The sequence below is a fragment of the Microcaecilia unicolor genome, chromosome 8 (assembly GCF_901765095.1).
Source record: "Microcaecilia unicolor chromosome 8, aMicUni1.1, whole genome shotgun sequence".
Classification (NCBI taxonomy): Eukaryota; Metazoa; Chordata; class Amphibia; order Gymnophiona; family Siphonopidae; genus Microcaecilia; species Microcaecilia unicolor.
In genome coordinates, this window is record NC_044038.1 from 194,583,821 (window position 1) to 194,605,181 (window position 21,361).

At 45.0% G+C, this 21,361-nt stretch overlaps 1 protein-coding gene across 1 annotated transcript in view; it reads left to right on the top strand.

The window, feature by feature from the left end:
* Positions 1-21,361, top strand: part of RTEL1 (regulator of telomere elongation helicase 1) — a 222,911-nt gene that overhangs the window by 88,255 nt on the left and 113,295 nt on the right. The window lies entirely within an intron of this gene.

Genomic DNA, 21,361 nt, shown 5'->3' on the forward strand with positions numbered 1-21,361 from the left:
ACAATACTCCAGGTGGGGTACAGGGGCATCAACACCTCCTTTCTTCTGCTGGTTACACCTCTCTCTATATAGCCTAGCAGCCTTCTGGCTACAGTCACCGCCTTGTCACACTGTTTCGTCGCCTTCAGATCCTCAGATACTATCACCCCAAGATCCTTCTATCTGTCTGTACATATCAGACTCTCACCGCCTAACACATACGTCTCCTGTGGATTTCTACTCCCTAAGTGCATCACTTTGCATTTCTTCGCATTGAATTTTAATTGCCAAACATTAGATCATTCTTCTAGCTTCTGCAGATCCTTTTTCATGTTTTCCACTCCCTCCTGGGTGTCCACTCTGTTACAATTCTTTGTGTCATCCGCAAAAAGGCAAACTTTACCTTCTAACCCTTCGGCAATGTCACTCACAAATATATTGAACAGAATCGACCCCAGCACCGATCCCTGAGGTACTCCACTACTCATCTTTCCCTCATCCGAGTGAATTCCATTAACCACCACCCTCTGGCATCTGTCCGTCAACCAGTTTCTAATCCAGTTCACCACGTTGGGTCCTATTTTCAGCCTGTCAAGTTTATTCAAGAGCCTCCTGTGGGGAACCGTGTCAAAAGCTTTGCTGAAATCTGAGTAGATTACATCTATAGCACATTCCCGATTCAATTCTCTTGGCACCCAGTCAAAGAATTCAATGAGATTCGTTTGGCACGATTTACCTTTGGTAAAACCATGTTGTCTCGGATCTTGCAACTTATTGGCTTCCAGGAAATTCACTATCCTTTCCTTCAGCATCACTTCCATTACGTTTCCAATAACCGAAGTGAGGCTTACCGGCCTGTAGTTTCCAGCTTCTTCCCTATTACCACTTTTGTGAAGCGGGACCACATCTGCTGCTCTTCAATCCCACGGAACCTCTCCCATCTCCAAGGATTTATTAAACAAATCTTTAAGAGGACCTGTCAGAACCTCTCTGAGCTCCCTCAATACCCTGGGGTGGATCCCGTTTGGTCCCATAGCTTTGTCCACCTTTAGATTTTCAAGTTGTTCATACACACTCGCTTCTGTGAACGGTGCTATATCCAATCCATTCTCATATGTACTTCTGCCAGTCAATCTTGGTCCTTCTCCAGGATTTTCTTCAGTGAAAACAGAACAAAAGTATTTGTTTAGCAAATTTGCTTTTTCTTCATCATTATCCACATAGCAGTTCGCAGCATCTTTCAGTCTCACAATTCCATTTTTAGTCTTCCTCCTTTCACTAATATACCTGAAGAAATTTTTGTCACCCCTCCTTACATTTCTAGCCATTTGTTCTTCCACTTGCGCTTTCGCCAGTCGTATCTCTCGGCTTCTTTCAGTTTCATCCAGTATTCCTCCTCTTGAGTTTTTCTGTATTTCATGAACGCCAACTCTTTAGCCTTTATTTTTTTCAGCCACTTGCTTGGAGAACCATATCGATTTCCTTTTTCTCTTTTATTTACTCTCCTTACATAAAGGTTTATGGCCATATTTATAGCTTCTTTCAGCCTGGACCACTGCCCTTCCACTTCTCATATGTCCTCCCAGCCCATCAGCTCCTTCCTCAGGCATTGAGCTTGCCATGAGTGGGAAAGCGCGGGGTACAAATGTAACAAAAATAAAAAAATAAAATAAAATTTTACTAAAGTCAACATGCTTGAAATCCAGGACTTTGAGTTTTGAGTGGCTGCCCTCCACTTCAGCTGTTATATCAAACCAAACTGTTTGATGGTCACTGCTGCCCAAGTGGGCACCCACTAAGACATTTGATGCACTATCCCCATTTGTGAACACCAGGAGGCATATTTTCAAAGCACTTAGCCTTCCAAAGTTCCATAGAAACCTATGGAACTTTGGAAGGCTAAGTGCTTTGAAAATATGCCTCCAGATGCGTCACTCCTTCCCTTGTGGGTTCTGTCACCATTTGTCTGAGCAGAGCACTTTGAAAAGCATCCACAATCTCTCTACTTCTTTCCAATTCCGCAGATGGAACTTTCCAATCTATGTTACTATGTTACATCCGGCAAATTGAAATCTCCCAGCAACAGCACCTCTCTTTTCTTTCCCAGCTTTTGGATATCTGTAACCAGATCTTTATCTAGTTTCTCCAATTGTGTCTGAGGTCTGTAGACAACACCCATGTGGACAGAGGCTCTTATCTCTTTTTAAGGTGATCCATATCGCTTCTTCCTTTCCCCAGGCCCCTGTCATTTCAGTTGCTGCGATATCATTTCTCATATACAGAGCTACTCCTCCACCTTTATTACCATCTCTATCCTTCCTAAATAGATTATAGCCTGGTACGTTTGCCTCCCATTCATGGAATTCATTGAGCCATGTCTCCGTGATTGCAACAACGTTTAAGTCTGCCTCTAACATCAGGGCTTGCAGGTCATGAACTTTATTGCTTATACTGCGAGCATTTGTGATCATTGCTTTCCATCTACATTTCAGTGGCATTTTTGTCTTCTGTTTATTATTTTGTGTAGTCTGAATTCCTGCTGTGTTGGTAAGAAGTGATTTGCTAAAATTGTTATTTTCATTGCTTTCTTTTCTACTGTCACATCTTGTCTTTAGCTGGGGGTGACCACTTGAAGTAACCTGCTTCCATATGCCACCCCCGCCTTCTAGTTTAAATTCCTAGAAATATATCGTCTAAATTTCTCCCCAAGGATTTTTTTTCCTGCCACAGTAAGATGCAGCCCAACGTTACAATATAGTCTTTTGTTTTTTCATGTATTGCCCCATCCTCCTATGTACCTAAATCCTTCTTGGTGACACCAGGCTTTGAGCCAGCTATTGAAATTTTCAGTACTATGCAATCTTTTCTCTCCCTGTACTAAGATAGGTAGTAATTCAGAAAAAGCTATTGTTTGTACCAAAGGTTTTAACCCCTCCCCAAGCTCCTGAGAAGCTCTCTGCACTGCAAGTGGGGTATTACTGAACAAGTCATTTGTTCCCAGGTGGATAACAACATCAGTGTTTGACTCCTTAGTTTCTTCTCTGATTATAGAGATTATTTGCTTGGTACACCTGGTAGCTGAGGAGCCTGGAAGGCATTTCACTTTGCATGGCCCCTTGAACTGTGTTTCAGAGTTAATGCCTCTGATAATGGAATCCCCTAGTAGCAACAGTTTCCTGGTATGAGTTTCAATATTAGTCCTTTGGGGTTGTCTTTTCTCTTTGGGCACTTTCATATCTTTTTGTTCCACATTTGTTGCTTTTTGTTCCGCCTCAGTTCTATTTTCAGGGACATTACAGTTCTGTAATGGAGCAAAAGAATTCTGTAGGAGCAACACTTGTGAGGGCGGATGCTTCTGTGCCACATAACGTAGTCTGCCTGAGCCTACCGTGAACCATCTATTCTTAGGTGGTTTTATCCTTTGAGGCAGTGGTGAGAAGTTGGTATGATTCTGTGCAGTCATAGAAGTTGCTTTAAGTGCATCCAATTCCTGCTTTAGTTTACTGTGCTCCTGTTTTAAACTAGCAAGCTGAAGACAGATAGGACAAGCCTTAAGTTTCCAGATGATTTGCCTGGAAACTAAAGCACCACAATTATTACTAGAATAAAACTCATCCTGATTGGTTGAAATGGGTATGAACAGGTGTACTATGATACGGTTAAAAGTCTGCAAGATTGCCTGTGTATGACTGAGGAGTAATGTTAATGAGTTAATGAAGTCTCGGAGACTTCAACATTCACGTTGATGACCCATCCGACTCTAACGCTTCCAAGTTCCTCACCCTAACATCCTCCTTCAACCTCCAGCTGTGCTCCACCACCCCCACTCACCGTGACGGCCATTGTCTTGACCTAGTCCTCTCCGGCTCACCCTCCAATTTCCACGCTTCTGCTCTCCCTCTCTCCGATCATCACCTGATCACATTCACACTTCTTCACCCCCCCCCCCCCAACCTTCTGCCCCGTCCAACTTTAACCACCACCTCCAGGAATCTCCAGGCTATTGACCCCCCACTCTATCCTCTAGTAGCAGGTGTTCTCTGAGGACAGCAGGCTGATTGTTCTCACCTACCCTCCCTCCTCCCCTTTGGAGTTGCGTTTTACTCATTCCTTTGCTTGTCATTCAACTGAGCGGGAACGGTCGTGCACGGGCGGGAAGACGGCCGCGCATGCGCGGTAGGCGTGCCCTGCGTGCGGGACCGCCCGCAAAGTTTTGTTCCGGTTTGTGGGGGCTGCTGTGGACGTCAACCCAGTCGTGAGAACAATCAGCCTGCTGTCCTTGGAGAACACCTGCTACAGGTATGTATCATTCGCTGTATGTAGAGTGTCAGGCATCAGTTCGGAAAAGACTTCAAAGTTTACTGAATATAACCACACACTTAATTTTTAAAACCTCAAAGTTTGAGAGTCGCATCTTTTGTTGCTGAATCTAGAGAATGATGCCAGGACAAAGTTTGTTCCCATCCCTGCGAACTCTTGTCAGATCTCATCCATACAAGCCTCGAACAGTTATGTTTTTATGTTTAAAATCATTTTATTAAAGTGTAAAAACAATATTCTGTACAACTGTGATTTTATATATCACAAACAATATAGAACAAGGATCAGCAAATTCCCTATGTCCTCTCACAAATACGCCCCCTACTGTTGGGAAAACTGAACAAGCCAAATTACTACATAATGATACATAGAAAATTCATGCTAACAGAATACCTCGGTCACACACACACACAGAACCCAAATGCCAAATACATAATACCTGATTAAAAATGATAAACATATATTAAACCAAAACCCCAAGAAGCCACACCAAAGAAATAGAAAGAGATGCATTTCCTCCTATACTGTGCAATATATAAAGATCGTATATGCCAGGGATGGTGTTAGGGGAGTGCAACTAGGACAACTGACCCCTGGCTAGAGAGAGCCCTAAACCTGCTGGAAGCTGAAGAAGGCACAGCACGGTACTGAGCTTTGGGGTCCCCACCCAAATTTCTGCCCTGGGCCCTATCTACATCTAACACCAGCTCTGGTGGAGTACACGTTTCAAATCTGACATATTCTAATCACAAAAGAGAAAATAAAATATTTTTTCTACCTTTTGTTGTCTGATCATTTTATTTTTCAAATCATGTTGGTCCCAGGCTCTGGTTTCTGTTTCCCTCTGTCTTCTCAACTCACTTGCCAGGGTCTCCTTCCCATTTTTGATATTTATTCTTTCTCCATTATTACCATCCTTCTTTCATCTCTGTCTTTCTCCATGTTCAGCATCTCTCTTTTTTGTGTCCGCTATAGAACATAAAAGTAGCCATACCGGGTCAGACCAGTGGTCCATCTAGCCCAGTATTCTGTTTTCTAAACAGTGGCCGAGCCAGGTCACAAGTACCTGGCAGAAACCCAAATTATGGCAACACTCCATACTACAAATCCCAGGGCAAGCAGTTGCTTCCCATGTCTGTCTCAGTAGCAGATTATGGACTTTTCCTCCAGGAAGTTGCCCAAACTTTTTTTTAACCCAGATACACTAACCGCTGTTACCACATCCTCTGGCAAAGGGTTCCAAAGCTTAACTATTCGATGAGTGAAAAAATATTTTCTCCTATTTGTTTTAAAAGTATTTCCATGTAACTTCCTCGAATGTCCCCTAGTCTTTGTACTTTTGGAACGAGTAAAAAGAGTGGCCTAGTGGTTAGGGTGGTGGACTTTGGTCCTGAGGAACTGAATTCGATTCCCACTTCAGGCACAGGCAGCTCCTTGTGACTCTGGGCAAATCACTTAACCCTCCATTGCCCCATGTAAGCCGCATTGAGCCTGCCAAGAGTGGGAAAGCGTGGGGTACAAAAGTAACAAAACAAAACAAAAAAATACCACTCAGGATTTTGTAGACCTCAATCATATCTCCTCTCATCTGTCTCTTTTCCAAGCTGAAGAGCCCTAACCTCTTTAGCCTTTCCTCATACGAGAGGAGTTCGATCCCCTTTATCATTTTGGTCGCAACCAGAACTGAACGCAATACTCAAGGTGCAGATGCACCATGGAGCGATACAAAGACATTATAGTATTTTCTTTCTTATTATCTACGACGACACCCAGATCTTTTTCTTGAGTGCTGACCCCCAAGGTGGACCCTATCGTAACTATGATTTGGATTATTCTTTCCAATGTGCATCACCTTGCATTTGTCCACATTAAATTTCATCTGCCATTTGGATGCCCAGCCTTCCAGTTTCGTAAGGTCTTCCTGCAATATTTCACAATCCGCACATGTTGTAACAACCTTGAATAGTTTTGTATCGTCTGCAAATTTGATCTCACTTGTCATTCCGATTTCCATATCATTTATAAATAAGTTAAATAGTACTGATCCCAATACAGATCCCTGCGACACTCCACTGTTCACCCTCCTCCATTGAGAGAAGTGGCCATTTAACCCTACCCTCTGTTTTCTGTACAATAACTAATTCGTAATCCACACCAGAACCTTGCCTCCTATCCCATGACTATTTATTTATTTATTAGGATTTATTTACCACCTTTAATTTTCTCAGGAGTCTCTCATGAGGAACTTTATCAGAAGCTTTCTGAAAATCTAGATACATTGTATCAACCAGCTCACCTTTATCCATATGTTTATTCACACCTTCAAAGAAATGAAGCATATTGGTGAGGCAAGATTTCCCTTGGCTGAACCCATGCTGACTCTATCCCATTAAATCATTTTTGTCTACGTGTTTTATAATTTTATTCTTTATAATAGTTTCCACTATTTTGCCCGTCACCAATGTCAGGCTTACCGGTCTATAGTGTCCCGGATCACCCCTAGAACCCTTTTTAAAAATTGGTGTCACATTGGCCACCATCCAATCTTCAGGTACTACAGACAATTTTAGCAACAGGTTACATGTTACTAGCAGCAGATCAGCGATTTCATGCTTGAGTTCTTTGAATACCCTTGGATATTTGTCATCCAGGTGATTTACTACTATTTAATTTGTCAGTGTGGCTCAGTACATTTTCCAGGTTCACCAAGTTTTCTTTCAGTTCCTCCGCATCATCACCCTTGAAAACCATTTCCGGTACAGACAGAAGCAAAGAATTAATTCAGTTTCTCTGCGTTCATCATCACCATTCTATGTCCCCCACCTGTGTCCAGCATCACCCCTCTGTGTATCTGTGTCCCTTCCCACGTCCAGCATTTGCGTTCCTATTCTCCCCCATGTCTAGCATCTTCCCTCTGTGTCCATATACCCCCTTCTATGTCCAGCATTGCCCTTTTATGTCCATATACCATCTGCATGCAGCATTTCCCCTTTGTGTTCCTGTTCCTATGCTCCCCTCCATGCCCATCATCTGTCCTCTGTTTCTGTATACCTCCCTGTGTCCAGCTTCTCCTTTCTTTTCCCTCTCCCACACCAATGTTTCTCTCTCCCTCCCTCTGCTGTGTATTTAGTATTTCACTCCCACTTCCTTCATCTCCTTGGTTCAGCATCTACTACTTGTGGTGAAAATGGTGACTTTTTCAGCATGTGAATTATAAGAATACTAGTAAAAAAGGCCCGTTTCTGAAAGAAATGAAACGGGCGCTAGCAAGGTTTTCCTCGGAGTGTGTATGTTTGAGAGAGTATATGTGAGAGTGACTGTGCGACAGAGAGAGAGAGAGAGAGAGAGAGACTGGGTGCGAGTGTGTCAGTGAGAGATAGTGTGTGTGTGAAATTGAGAGTGTGTGCCAGGGGTGCCCCCCCTCCCTCCCAGTTCCAGGGTCGTCCCCCTCCTTCCCTCTGAGTTCCAGGGTCGTTGTCCCCCCGTCCCTCCCAGTTCCTACTACTACTACTATTTAGCATTTCTATAGCGCTACAAGGCATACGCAGCGCTGCACAAACATAGAAGAAAGACAGTCCCTGCTCAAAGAGCTTACAATCTAATAGACAAAAAAATAAATGAAGTAAGCAAATCAAATCAATTAATGTGAACGGGAAGGAAGAGAGGAGGGTAGGTGGAGGCGAGTGGTTACAAGTGGTTACGACTCAAAAGCAATGTTAAAGAGGTGGGCTTTCAGTCTAGATTTAAAGGTGGCCAAGGATGGGGCAAGAAGTAGGGGCTCAGGAAGTTTATTCCAGGCGTAGGGTGCAGCGAGACAGAAGGCGCGAAGTCTGGAGTTGGCAGTGGTGGAGAAGGGAACAGATAAGAAGGATTTATCCATGGAGCGGAGTGCACGGGAAGGGGTGTAGGGAAGGACGAGTGTGGAGAGATACTGGGGAGCAGCAGAGTGAATACATTTATAGGTTAGTAGAAGAAGTTTGAACAGGATGCGAAAACGGATAGGGAGCCAGTGAAGGGTCTTGAGGAGAGGGGTAGTATGAGTAAAGCGACCCTGGCGGAAGGTGAGACGAGCAGCAGAGTTTTGAACCGACTGGAGAGGGGAGAGGTGACTAAGTGGGAGGCCAGCAAGAAGCAGATTTAGTAGTCTAAACGAGAGGTGACAAGGGTGTGGATGAGGGTTTTGGTAGAGTGCTCGGAAAGAAAGGGGCGGATTTTACGGATGTTGTAAAGAAAGAAACGACAGGTCTTGGCGGTCTGCTGGATATGTGCAGAGAAGGAGAGAGAAGAGTCAAAGAAGACCCCAAGGTTTCGAGCTGAGGAGACAGGGAGAATGAGAGCGCCATCAACAGAAATAGAAAACGGAGGGAGCGGGGAGGTGGGTTTGGGGGGGGAAAATGAGAAGCTCGGTTTTGGTCATATTTAATTTCAGGTGGCGTTGAGACATCCAGGCAGCAATGTCAGACAAGCACGCTGAAACTTTGGTTTGGATGCAAGGTGAGATATCAGGGGTAGAAAGGTAGATTTGGGAGTCGTCAGCATAGAGATGGTAGGAAAAGCCATGGGATGAGATTAATGAACCAAGGGAAGAAGTGTAGATAGAAAAGAGGAGGGGACCAAGAACAGAACCCTGAGGTACGCCGACAGGCAGAGGAATAGAAGTAGAAGAGGATCCACCAGAGTGAACACTAAAGGTGCGGAGGGAGAGGTAGGAAGAGAACCAGGAAAGGACAGAGCCCTGGAATCCAAGTGAGGACAGGGTATCGAGAAGTATGCTGTGATCGACAGTGTCAAAAGCAGCGGAAAGATCAAGAAGAATGAGGATGGAATATTGACCTCTGGATTTAGCCAGTAATAGGTCATTGGAGTCTTTAGTAAGCGCAGTTTCGGTTGAGTGGAGAGGGCGAAAACCAGATTGTAGTGGGTCAAGAATAGCATGTGAGGAGAGAAAATCAAGGCAGCGGCGGTGAACAGCACGCTCAAGTAATTTGGAGAGAAAAGGAAGGAGGGAGATGGGTCGGTAATTAGAGGGACAAGTAGGGTCAAGTGAAGGCTTCTTAAGGAGAGGTGTGACCACAGCATGTTTAAAGGCAGCAAGGACAGTCGCAGTGGAAAGTGAGAGGTTGAGAATGTGACAGATAAAAGGAATAAGAGTAGGAGAGATGGCATTAAGAAGGTGGGTGGGAATGGGATCAGAGGAACAGGTGGTACATTTTGAGGAAGAAAGGAGAAGTGTAGTTTCCTCAATAGTAACTTCAGGAAAGGAGGAAAGGGAATGAGGGGAAGGAGAGAGAGGGGAACGGACTAGTGGAGGGAGAGCTGGTGAGGTAGAGAAAGCAAGGTTTATCTTTTGAACCTTGTTGTGAAAGAATTCAGCAAGGGTCTGAGGAGATAATGAAGGGGGAGTTGGGGGAGGGGGCACCTTGAGGAGAGAGTTCAATGTGGTGAAGAGAAGTCGAGGATTAGAGCCAAGAGAGTTGGTCAGTTGGATATAATAATCCTGTTTGGCACGTAAAAGAGCAGATTGGAAGGAGGTCAGCATGAACTTAAAGTGTAAGAAATCAGCAAGGGCCCGAGATTTCCGCCAGAGGCGTTCGGCGGAGCGGGTACAGGAACGTAGGTAGCGGATATTAGAAGTCAGCCAAGGTTGGGGTTTTGTACGCCTTACAGGGCGGGTCATCAAAGGTGCAAGAGTGTCTAAGGCAGAGGATAGAGTATTGTTGTAAGAAGAAACAGCCTCGTTGACAGACGTGGATGGTGCCACAGTAGAGAGGAGGTTTGAAACATGGGAGGATAGAGATGAAGGGTCAATATCGTGAAGATTCCTAGATAAATTAGATAGGATAGGACGGGACTGGGAGGGAGGAGATTTAAGTGTGAAAGTTATAAGATGGTGATCAGAGGAGGGATGATCAGAGGCAAGGAAACTAGAAGGTGAACAGTTGGAGGAGAAGATGAGATCAAGACAGTGACCATTTTGATGAGTGGGGGAGGTGGAGCATAGTTGGAGATTAAAGGAGGACGTTAAAGCGAGTAACTTAGTACATAAGTACATAAGTAGTGCCATACTGGGAAAGACCAAAGGTCCATCTAGCCCAGCATCCTGTCACCGACAGTGGCCAATCCAGGTCAAGGGCACCTGGCACGCTCCCCAAACGTAAAAACATTCCAGACAAGTTATACCTAAAAATGCGGAATTTTTCCAAGTCCATTTAATAGCGGTCTATGGACTTGTCCTTTAGGAATCTATCTAACCCCTTTTTAAACTCCGTCAAGCTAACCGCCCGTACCACGTTCTCCGGCAACGAATTCCAGAGTCTAATTACACGTTGGGTGAAGAAAAATTTTCTCCGATTCGTTTTAAATTTACCACACTGTAGCTTCAACTCATGCCCTCTAGTCCTAGTATTTTTGGATAGCGTGAACAGTCGCTTCACATCCACCCGATCCATTCCACTCATTATTTTATACACTTCTATCATATCTCCCCTCAGCCGTCTCTTCTCCAAGCTGAAAAGCCCTAGCCTTCTCAGCCTCTCTTCATAGGAAAGTCGTCCCATCCCCACTATCATTTTCGTCGCCCTTCGCTGTACCTTTTCCAATTCTACTATATCTTTTTTGAGATACGGAGACCAGTACTGAACACAATACTCCAGGTGCGGTCGCACCATGGAGCGATACAACGGCATTATAACATCCGCACACCTGGACTCCATACCCTTCCTAATAACACCCAACATTCTATTCGCTTTCCTAGCCGCAGCAGCACACTGAGCAGAAGGTTTCAGCGTATCATCGACGACGACACCCAGATCCCTTTCTTGATCCGTGACTCCTAACGCGGAACCTTGCAAGACGTAGCTATAATTCGGGTTCCTCTTACCCACATGCATCACTTTGCACTTGTCAACATTGAACTTCATCTGCCACTTGCACGCCCATTCTCCCAGTCTCGCAAGGTCCTCCTGTAATCGTTCACATTCCTCCTGCGACTTGACGACCCTGAATAATTTTGTGTCATCGGCGAATTTAATTACCTCACTAGTTATTCCCATCTCTAGGTCATTTATAAATACATTAAAAAGCAACGGACCCAGCACAGACCCCTGCGGGACCCCACTAACTACCCTCCTCCACTGAGAATACTGGCCACGCAATCCTACTCTCTGCTTCCTATCTTTCAACCAGTTCTTAATCCATAATAATACCCTACCTCCGATTCCATGACTCTGCAATTTCTTCAGGAGTCTTTCGTGCGGCACTTTGTCAAACGCCTTCTGAAAATCCAGATATACAATATCAACCGGCTCCCCATTGTCCACATGTTTGCTTACCCCCTCAAAAAAATGCATTAGATTGGTGAGGCAAGACTTCCCTTCACTAAATCCGTGCTGACTTTGTCTCATCAGTCCATGTTTTTGTATATGCTCTGCAATTTTATTCTTAATAATAGCCTCCACCATCTTGCCCGGCACCGACGTCAGACTCACCGGTCTATAATTTCCCGGATCTCCTCTGGAACCCTTCTTAAAAATCGGAGTAACATTGGCTACCCTCCAGTCTTCCGGTACTACACTCGATTTTAGGGACAGATTGCATATTTCTAACAGTAGCTCCGCAAGTTCATTTTTAGTTCTATTAATACTCTGGGATGAATACCATCAGGTCCCGGTGATTTACTACTCTTCAGCTTGCTGAACTGACCCATTACATCCTCCAAGGTTACAGAGAATTTGTTTAGTTTCTCCGACTCCCCCGCTTCAAATATTCTTTCCGGCACCGGTGTCCCCCCCAAATCCTCCTCGGTGAAGACCGAAGCAAAGAATTCATTTAATTTCTCCACTACGGCTTTGTCCTCCTTGATCGCCCCTTTAACACCATTTTCGTCCAGCGGCCCAACCGACTCTTTGGCCGGTTTCCTGCTTTTAATGTATCTAAAAAAATTTTTACTATGTATTTTTGCTTCCAACGCTAATTTCTTCTCAAAGTCCTTTTTTGCCCTCCTTATCTCCGCTTTGCATTTGGCTTGGCATTCCTTATGATCTATCCTGTTACTTTCAGTTGGTTCTCTTCTCCACTTTCTGAAGGATTGTTTTTTGGCTCTAATGATTTCCTTTATCTTACTGTTTAGCCACGCCGGCTGACGTTTAGTCTTTTTTCCCTTTTTTCTAATACGTGGAATATATTTGTCCTGAACCTCCAGGATGGTGTTTTTAAACAGCATCCACGCCTGATGCAAGTTTTTTACTCTGCGAGCTGCTCCTTTCAGTCTTTTTTTCACCATTTTTCTCATTTTGTCGTAATCACCTTTTCTATAGTTAAACGCTAGCGTACTTGATTTCCTAGTTTCACTTCCTTCAATGCCAATATCAAAACCGAACATATTATGATCACTGTTATCAAGCGGCCCTCGTATCGTTACCCCCTGCACTAGATCATGAGCACCACTAAGGACTAAGTCTAGTATTTTTCCTTCTCTTGTCGGCTCCTGAACTAGCTGTTCCATGAAGCTGTCCTTGATTTCATCAAGAAATCCTATGTCCCTTGCGTGTACAGATGTTACATTAACCCAGTCTATATGCGGGTAATTGAAATCCCCCATTATTATTGTGTTGCCCAGTTTGTTTGCGTCCCTGATTTCCTTTAACATTTCCGCATCCGTCTGTTCGTCCTGGCCAGGCGGACGGTAGTACACTCCTATCACTATCCTTTTCCCCTTTGCACATGGAATTTCAATCCACAGTGATTCCAAGGAGTGTTTTGTTTCCTGCAGAATTTTCAATCTATTTGATTCAAGGCTCTCGTTAATATACAATGCTACCCCTCCACCAATCCGATTCACCCTATCACTACGATATAATTTGTACCCCGGTATGACAGTGTCCCACTGGTTATCCTCCTTCCACCAGGTCTCAGAGATGCCTATTATATCTAATTTTTCATTTAGTGCAATATATTCCAACTCCCCCATCTTATTTCTTAGGCTCCTGGCATTCGCATATAGACATTTCAAACTGTGTTTGTTGTTCCTAAGTACATCATGCTTAGTACTTGACAGTATTAATTGGCAATCTTTTGTCTGATTTTTATTGTTATTTAAAGATACCCGATCTACTACAATCTCTTTTGCAACCTCACTATCAGGATACTCTATCTTCCCTGTTATGGTGATATCTTTGAAAGATACCTTATCCCGAACCATGCTCTTTTGAGCGACTGTCGGCCTTCCCCCCATTTCTAGTTTAAAAGCTGCTCTATCTCCTTCTTAAACGCCGATGCCAGCAGCCTGGTCCCACTCTGGAAATATAAGAGTTGGAAGGATCATTAGCAGGAATATTAAAGTCACCAAGGATGAGAGAGGGGGAGGAAGGATCATGGAAGAAGGCAAGCCAGGCGTCAAAGTCACTGAGAAAGGATGACTTATCAGGGTGGACGATAAATGACCGCTATTCGAAGAGGCAGAGGAGAGAAAAGGCGGATAGAGTGGACTTCAAAGGAGGAAAAACAGTGAGATTGAGGTGGAAGAACAGGTTGAAATCTGGAGGAGGGAGAGAGAAGTAGTCCAACACCGCCCCCACGGCCAGCAGGGCGAGGAGTATGTGAAAATAGATAACCGCCATGGCACAGGGCTGCGACTGAAGCAGAGTCATCAGGGCAGAGCCAGGTTTCTGTTATGGCGAGCAGATGGAGGTGACGCGAGATAAAGAGGTCCTGGATATAGGGGAGTTTGTTACAGATAGAGCGGGCATTCCATAGGGCGCAAGAGAAGGGCAGAGAAGAGGAAGGGAGTAGAGGAATAGAGATGAGGTTAGAGAGGTCACGGTGAGATCTGTAGAGTTTGGATAATAGTTGGTGAGGAGGACCAGGATTGGGATTGATGTCACCAGCTGAGAGTAAGAGAAGGAGTAAAAGAGAGCGGAGGAGAGTAGGAGAGGTGTGGCCACGAAGGCGTCGAAGGCGAGAGGTATTTAGGCGGAATGGGGAAGGCAAAATGGAGGGAAGAAAGAGACGGAGATTAAAAGCCAAGAGGGAGGAAGAGGATAGGAGAGAAGGTGAGGTGATGAAGTCAATGGATGGGAAGTGAGTTCCTGTAGCGGAGAGAGGTAGGGGGTGAGGGAAAAGATTAGGAAGGGACAGAGCTAGGAAGAGAATGTGAATAGGGGCCATAAATGATTAAGGTACTTTAGCAACTGGAAAAAGATTAGATACAAAGAGAAAAATGCCCCGGCGCGCGGCACCTAGAGCGGAGGCCCTGAGTGGATCGGGGTGGACCTGGGTGTCACCCCGGAGAAGGCTGTAAGGATATGCAGATGAGCTGCAAGTCCTCCACAGCACCTGAAAGGCAGCCGGTGGTAGAGGTGGGCACCTCTCAGCTGAGGAAAGGCTTACCAGGGGTTAGGCCGAAGCCAGCATTCCTCCCCCTGAGGGTCACCTGATCCTAGCCAAAAAGCACCTGGAAACTCTGTGCACTTGGAGAGAAGGCCCTGGGAAGATCGGGGTGGAACTGGAGTCACCCCGGATACAGTTGTGAGGAAATCCAGGGTCGTCCCCCTCCCTCCCTCCCTCCAAGTTCCAGGGTCGTCCCCCACCCTCCCTCCCTCCCAGTTCCAGGGTCATCCCGCACCTCCCTCCCTCCGTCCCTCCGAGTTCCATGGTCGTCCTCCTCCTCCCTCCCTCCGTTCCAGGGTCGTCCCCCTCCCTCCCTCCCTCCGTTCCAGGATCGGCTCCCTCCCTCCCTCTGAATCCTTTGCGACGTTTGAGGTCTTTTAAATACTTTTATGGATCAATGTGATTCACTTTTGGGTACAATTACCTAAAAGCTTAACATAAATGTCCAATTACAAAATGTTCCGTAAAATGTTAAAAATCTTTATTTCAAAGTTTTTTTCATGATGAATGTTTTTGATTGATTTTATTAATGATGTAAATTCTTGGGTATGTCCAGCTTCTTAGGTTGTAAACCTCACTAAACTTGTGAGGTATGTGCAGGTTATAAATATCCACTTTAGTGCAATGTAATGTAACAGCTGCAAGTGGAGCCCCCTTCTTTCTTGTGACCCTCCACTGCAGGGGCCACATAGGCAGAATTTACACCACTGAATTTGCATAACCTGATTATTGCAGTGTATGCCTATGTAGCACTTTTGAGTTCTGGTGTAGTAGTCTGTGCAAAATAAGAATTTTGCAGCTGATGCACACCCAGTGAACTGTAATGTATGCATGTTTCTGTGTTTTATTTATCCGTTTATCCTTCCTACATAGAATGTAGTCGATATGTTTGCATCCCATTCATGGGAATCACTGATCCATGTCTCTGTGATAGCAAAAATATCTGTCTGCCTCTTAACATTAGGGCTTGCAGATCATGAATTTTGTTGCTTAGACTGTGAGCATTTGTGGTCATTGCTTTCCAGCTACATGTTAGTGGCAGTCTCATCTTCTGTTTAGTTTTTTTTTAATCTCACTTCCCACAGTGTTAGTAAGAAGTGATTTGCTACACAGCAGGAAGTGAGACTAAACAAAAAACTAAACAGATAAGACTGCCACTGAAATGTAGCTGGAAAGCAGTGACTACAAATGCTCGCAGTCTGAGCAACAAAGTTCATAATCTGCAAGCCCTGATGTTAGAGGCAGACTTAGATATCACGGAGGCATGGTTCATTGATTCCCATGAATAGGACATATCAGGCCACAATCTATTTAAGAAGAATAGAGATGGTCGAAAAGGTGGATGTGTAACATTAACATATATTAACGTATTAGCAGATAAAGACCTGTATGGTCCATCCAGTCTGCTCAACAAGATAAACTCATTGTATGTGATACTTTATACCTGATCTTGATTTGTCCTTGCCGTTTTCAGGGCACAGACCATAGATGTCTGCCCAGCACTGACTTTGCATCTCAATTACCAGTGTTGCCACCCAATCTTCTAAGCTTCTGTGGATCCTTTCCTTCTAAACAGGATTCCTTTGTGTTTATCCCATGCAGTTTTGAATTCCGTTGCCATTTTTCATCTCCACCACCTCCCGCTGGAGGGCATTCCAAGTATCTATCACCCCCTCTGTGAAAAAATACTTTCTGACATCATTCCTGTATCTGCCCTTCTTCAACCTGAATTCATGGCCTCTAATTCTTCCACCTTCCCATCTCTGGAAAAGGTTTGTTGCGGATTAATACCTTTCAAATATTTGAATGTCTGTATCATATCACCCCTGTTTCTCCTTTCCTCCAGGGTATATATGTTCAGGTCAGTAAGTCCTGAACCTGGCCGTGGCTTGAGCGGACACCTGAAAGCTCCGCTCCACTCCTTCATCTGACAAAACCCTCTTTATTTCATACCCCCGCGATGTGATTATATTCTAAATTTGACCTACTTCTATCGGAACCAAAGGAGAGTTTTCCTGCAGTAAGAAGGCAGCAGAGAGAGCCAAGGAACATCTGTTATGCTGATTTGATTGGCCCGCACTGGTGAGGGCCTCGAGAAGTGCGCGCAAGATGGTGGCCCAGCAGCCTGAGTCGCTAGCGGCCCACGTCCCTGAGGACACTATACAACTATCTATGCGGCATATGTTGCAACATCTGGATGACAAACTCGCTAAATTGCACACTGCTGTGGATGATTTGAAGGAATCGGTGGCTGGCTAGGCGGTGTGCATCCAGCAGGCGGAGGAGCGAATCTCTGCCAAAGAGGATCGTGTTCACTCGCTGGAGGATAGGTTGGGAACGCTGGAAGCTCAGCATAATTGGTTAGTGGAGCATGTCGAGGATCAGGAGAACCGGGGATGGCGCAACCATCTCCGCATTATAGGCTTGCCAGAAGCTATTAAGGAAGCTGATCTGATGGAGGTAGCGGAAAAATGGTTGCCAACAGCAGTCGGACTTCCCCAGGAGGTGGGCCCAGTGTATACTGAGAGAGTGCATCGGGTGGGGATTAGAAAAGAGGAGACTGTCAGGCTGCGTCTGGTAATCGTGAGATATCTGAATTATGCTGTTAAGGCCAGGCTCCTGGATCTGTACAAGCGATCACGCTCCTTGGATTACAAAGGCTCTAAGCTGCTGTTATTTCAGGATTATTCTCCACATGTCTCAGAGCAGCGGAGGCTTTTGGCGCCTTTTTGCTCTCAGCTGTTCAATAAGGGTATCAAGTTTGCGTTCCAATATTCAGCACGAGTTAGAATAGGCCATAACAACCACACCTTGGTCCTCACTACAGCTACGGAGTTGAAAGCCTTTATTGACCAGCTGCTGCCTTCCTGAGTGCCTGAGACTATGTTTTTTGTTCTGCTGTGAGAATTGTGACATTTTTCCCTTTCAGACTGCATGCATTATGAGGAATACGATTTGGGGAAGAATGTTTCTAGGCAATTCTGGGTTTTTTTCTTCCTTACAGCCCTGCATCGGGGAGACCTGTCAGCCCCAGATGAATCAGAACAGGGTAAATGTTATCTGCTTGAGGTTGAATGTTATTGGGGATACGCTAGTATCTATTCAATGTGTTGTTCATGTTTTTTGGTGTGTGTGGGGGGGGGGGGGATAGGGGGAGCCGGGGGAGTTAGAGAAGTGATATAAGATGGGGGGGGGGAGAATTGGGTAGCGAGAAGGGGGGGGGGGTTTCTGTTGTGGCAGGGGGAGTTGTGTGGGTTTGTTGTGTGTGGCCTGGAGCTTGGAACATGGTCTGGAAGTAGTGGGGGTGCTTTGGGAGGAGAGTCTGAGTTGTGTGTATGGGAGATGCAAGTGGGGGGATTTGGTTGGTTGCTGGACCAGGTTTGTGAGGTGGGAAGGGTGGGGGTGAGGTTCTCCGTGATCTTGTGGGTATCATTGACAGATTCTCATTTCATGGATAGGTGGGTTCACTATGGCGGGGACGAGCTAGCTAGCCTTTGCTATGGATGAATTCCATTACCATATTAGTTACTTGCTAATATGGGTGGGGATGGATGACCTACGAATCCTGGAGAAGGACCACAATTGACTGGCAAAGGTAAATATGAGAATGGAGTGGATATAGCACCATTCATGGAAGAAAGTATTTATGAACAACTTGAAAATCTGAAGGTGGAATAGACTTCCTGAGCCGGTACGTCAAGCTCCATCTCTGGACGTCTTCAAATCTAAGCTAAAATCTCACCTTTTTTTTTTTCAAAATCCTTTTTATTAGTTTTTTATAGTATAGAACATTATCAGGATTTACAACATTTCAAAATTTACTACATACAGCTGAAATTCTTAATACACTCCTGCTTCATTACCCTTTGCCCTCCCTCCCTCCCTCCCAAGTGTCATGATGGTGCTGTATTCTATTCTTGAGATTGTTCATATGGTTGCCAGAGTTTGTCAAAGGCTCCCATTCTTCCTCGTCTTATAGCTGTTAGTTTTGCCATCTGATACATAAAGTCAACTTTTTGCTGCACCTTTTGTATTTCAGGTGGTTGCGGTTTTTTCCAGTCTCTTGCTATTGCTATTTTGGCTGCCACTAGATATTGCGTTGCCAGCTTGTGTTGGAGTCCTGTTAATGATATCGGTTTCAAATGCAGGAGGCAGTTTTCCGGCCTGCATGGGTAGGGGTGTTGTAGCACTTTAGTTATCAATGTGATCACCGACCTCCAATATGCTACTATCTTCGGACAGTCCCACCAAATATGCATAAAGGTGCCTCTGGCTCCACATGATCGCCAGCATTCTCCTGATGTCTCTGGGTATAAATGTTGTAGTCTATCTGGCGTATAATACCACCAGTAATATATTTTGAAACCATTCTCGATTGCACTCTGAGCCATTGAGGGCTTAAACAAGTATCGGTAGCCTCTCTTCCACTTTCTTTGAAAATGTGCATTGCAATGTTCCCTCCCATCTGCCACATAGGCCACCTGGGGGTCTGTTCGTTGTAGCAAAGCTAGGTATAGGCGTGATACACTTCCCTTTTCCCCCTCCCTTTCTCAAAGCTATTTCCAGAGATGTCTCCCCCAATTCCAACTCTTCTCGGGCCCTGGTATGTATATAATTACGTATACAGCAATAAAATACTTGATCTTTGGCCTGCAGACCGTATTCCTCCTGTAATTCTGCAAAGCCTATTATCTTATCATTCTCCCATAATTGGCCCAGTGTGTGCAGCCCTGCTCGTGCCCAATGTCTGTAGGACTATCTCATTAGTTCCTAATGGGAACCCGGGGCCTTTCGTATTCCTGTCTGATGATAGTATGTTCGGGTCTGGGAACCACTGTCTCCTGATTTGGCACCAGGTGGACAGAATATGCCCCACCCCTAAGGGCGCCCTTCGCCCTATACTCCTCAGTTCTTTATTTGGTAGCCACAGAATATCCCCCATTTCTCTCATCCCCATCCAGGATCTTTCCCAATGTAACCATTTTTTATTGACTGCCGGGTGCCAGTCTGCTAAGATTCTCAGTTGGGCCGCTTGGTAATATATGTAGAAATTCGGGACTCCCATCCCACCCCTCTCTTGCGGTTGAAACATTATGGCACGCCTCACCCGTGGTGGCCTCTTTCTCCAGATGAAAGCAAACATCTTTCTATTGAGGCGAGCAAAGAAACTTCGAGGGATTGGGATAGGTAGTGCCATAAACAGATACAATAATTTCGGCAACATCATCATTTTAATGGCATTTATACGCCCCATCCATGAGATGTTTAAACCTTCCCATCTATCAAGCTCTGCTAATAATTCTGTTATTTTCATTGGAAAATTTGCCTCATATAAATCTTCCATTTTAGGTGTAATCTGTGTCCCCAGATATTTGATGGATTTTGTGGCCCATATGAACGGGAATGCCGCTTTCATCTGCGTAACCTCATGCCCAAGCATTGTGATGTTAAGGATTTCGGTCTTGCTCATGTTTACCTTAAAACCTGATCGCTCCCCATATTGCTTCATTATCTCTACTGCCCGCCGCACAGAAGGTTCAGGGTTTGTCAATGTCCATCAGGATATCGTCTGCAAATAACATCAGCTTATGCTCCCTCTTCCCTCTTACTACTCCCTTGACTCCTATATCTGCTCTAATGTTGCAGGCCAGTGGTTCAATTGTGAGGGCAAACAGTAACGGGGAAACTGCACATCCCTGCCTGTACCTCTTTGGAGTTTTATTGGCTCTGAATATGAGCCAGTGAGTTTTAATACTGGCCAATGGGGCCTGGATAGTAGTTGCAGGCCATTCAAGTATCCTCCCTCTATGCCAATCCTCTGTACCAGAGCAAACAGAATGGGCCATTCCACTCGATCAAATGCTTTTTTTGCATCGATCGAAGTACTATGGCCGGTTCCCGTTCGTCCCTCATCTGCTGTAGCACATGTAATAGGCATCTTGTGTTGTCAAAGGCCTGACGCCCTGATATAAACCCCACCTGATCTTCGTGGACTAGCCTGGGCAATACCTTTTGCAGCCTATTTGCCAATATTTTTGTGAATATTTTATAATCTATATTTAGGAGGGATATTGGCCTATAGGATCCACATTGCTGTGGATCCTTGCCCGGCTTAAGCAATAGAGTCACTGCTGCCAGTCGCCAGGAGTAAGGTAGCTCCTGCGCCTGGTCAAATGACCGGAAGAGCCGCAGTAGCAGCGGTGCCAGAGTATTTGCATATAATTTATATATTCTAGCTGGGAAACCATCTGGCCCTGGTGCCTTAGCACGGGGGAGTGCTCTAATCGCTTCCTTGATCTCCTCCAGCTCCATGGGCATCGAAAGTTTTTCTCTTTCCCCCTGTGACAGCCGGGGCATTTCTATCCCTTGCAAGTACTCTTCTATATTATTGGGGGCTACCTCCACTTCAGATTTGTACAGGTTGGTGTAAAATTCATGGAAAGTATCTTGAACGTCACCTGTTAGTGTGACCGTTTGGCCTTGCTGTGTTATAAGACTGTGTATCTGATTACGGGAAGCCTGTTTTTTTAATTTGTTCGCTAATAGCCTACTCGCTTTATCCCCTAGCTCATAATATTCCTGTTGCACTTGTTGCAGTTGACTAGCCACCTCTGCCATCTGTAATTCATTGAGTTGTATTCTAGTTTTATGAAGTTCAGTCATTGCTGTTTTATCC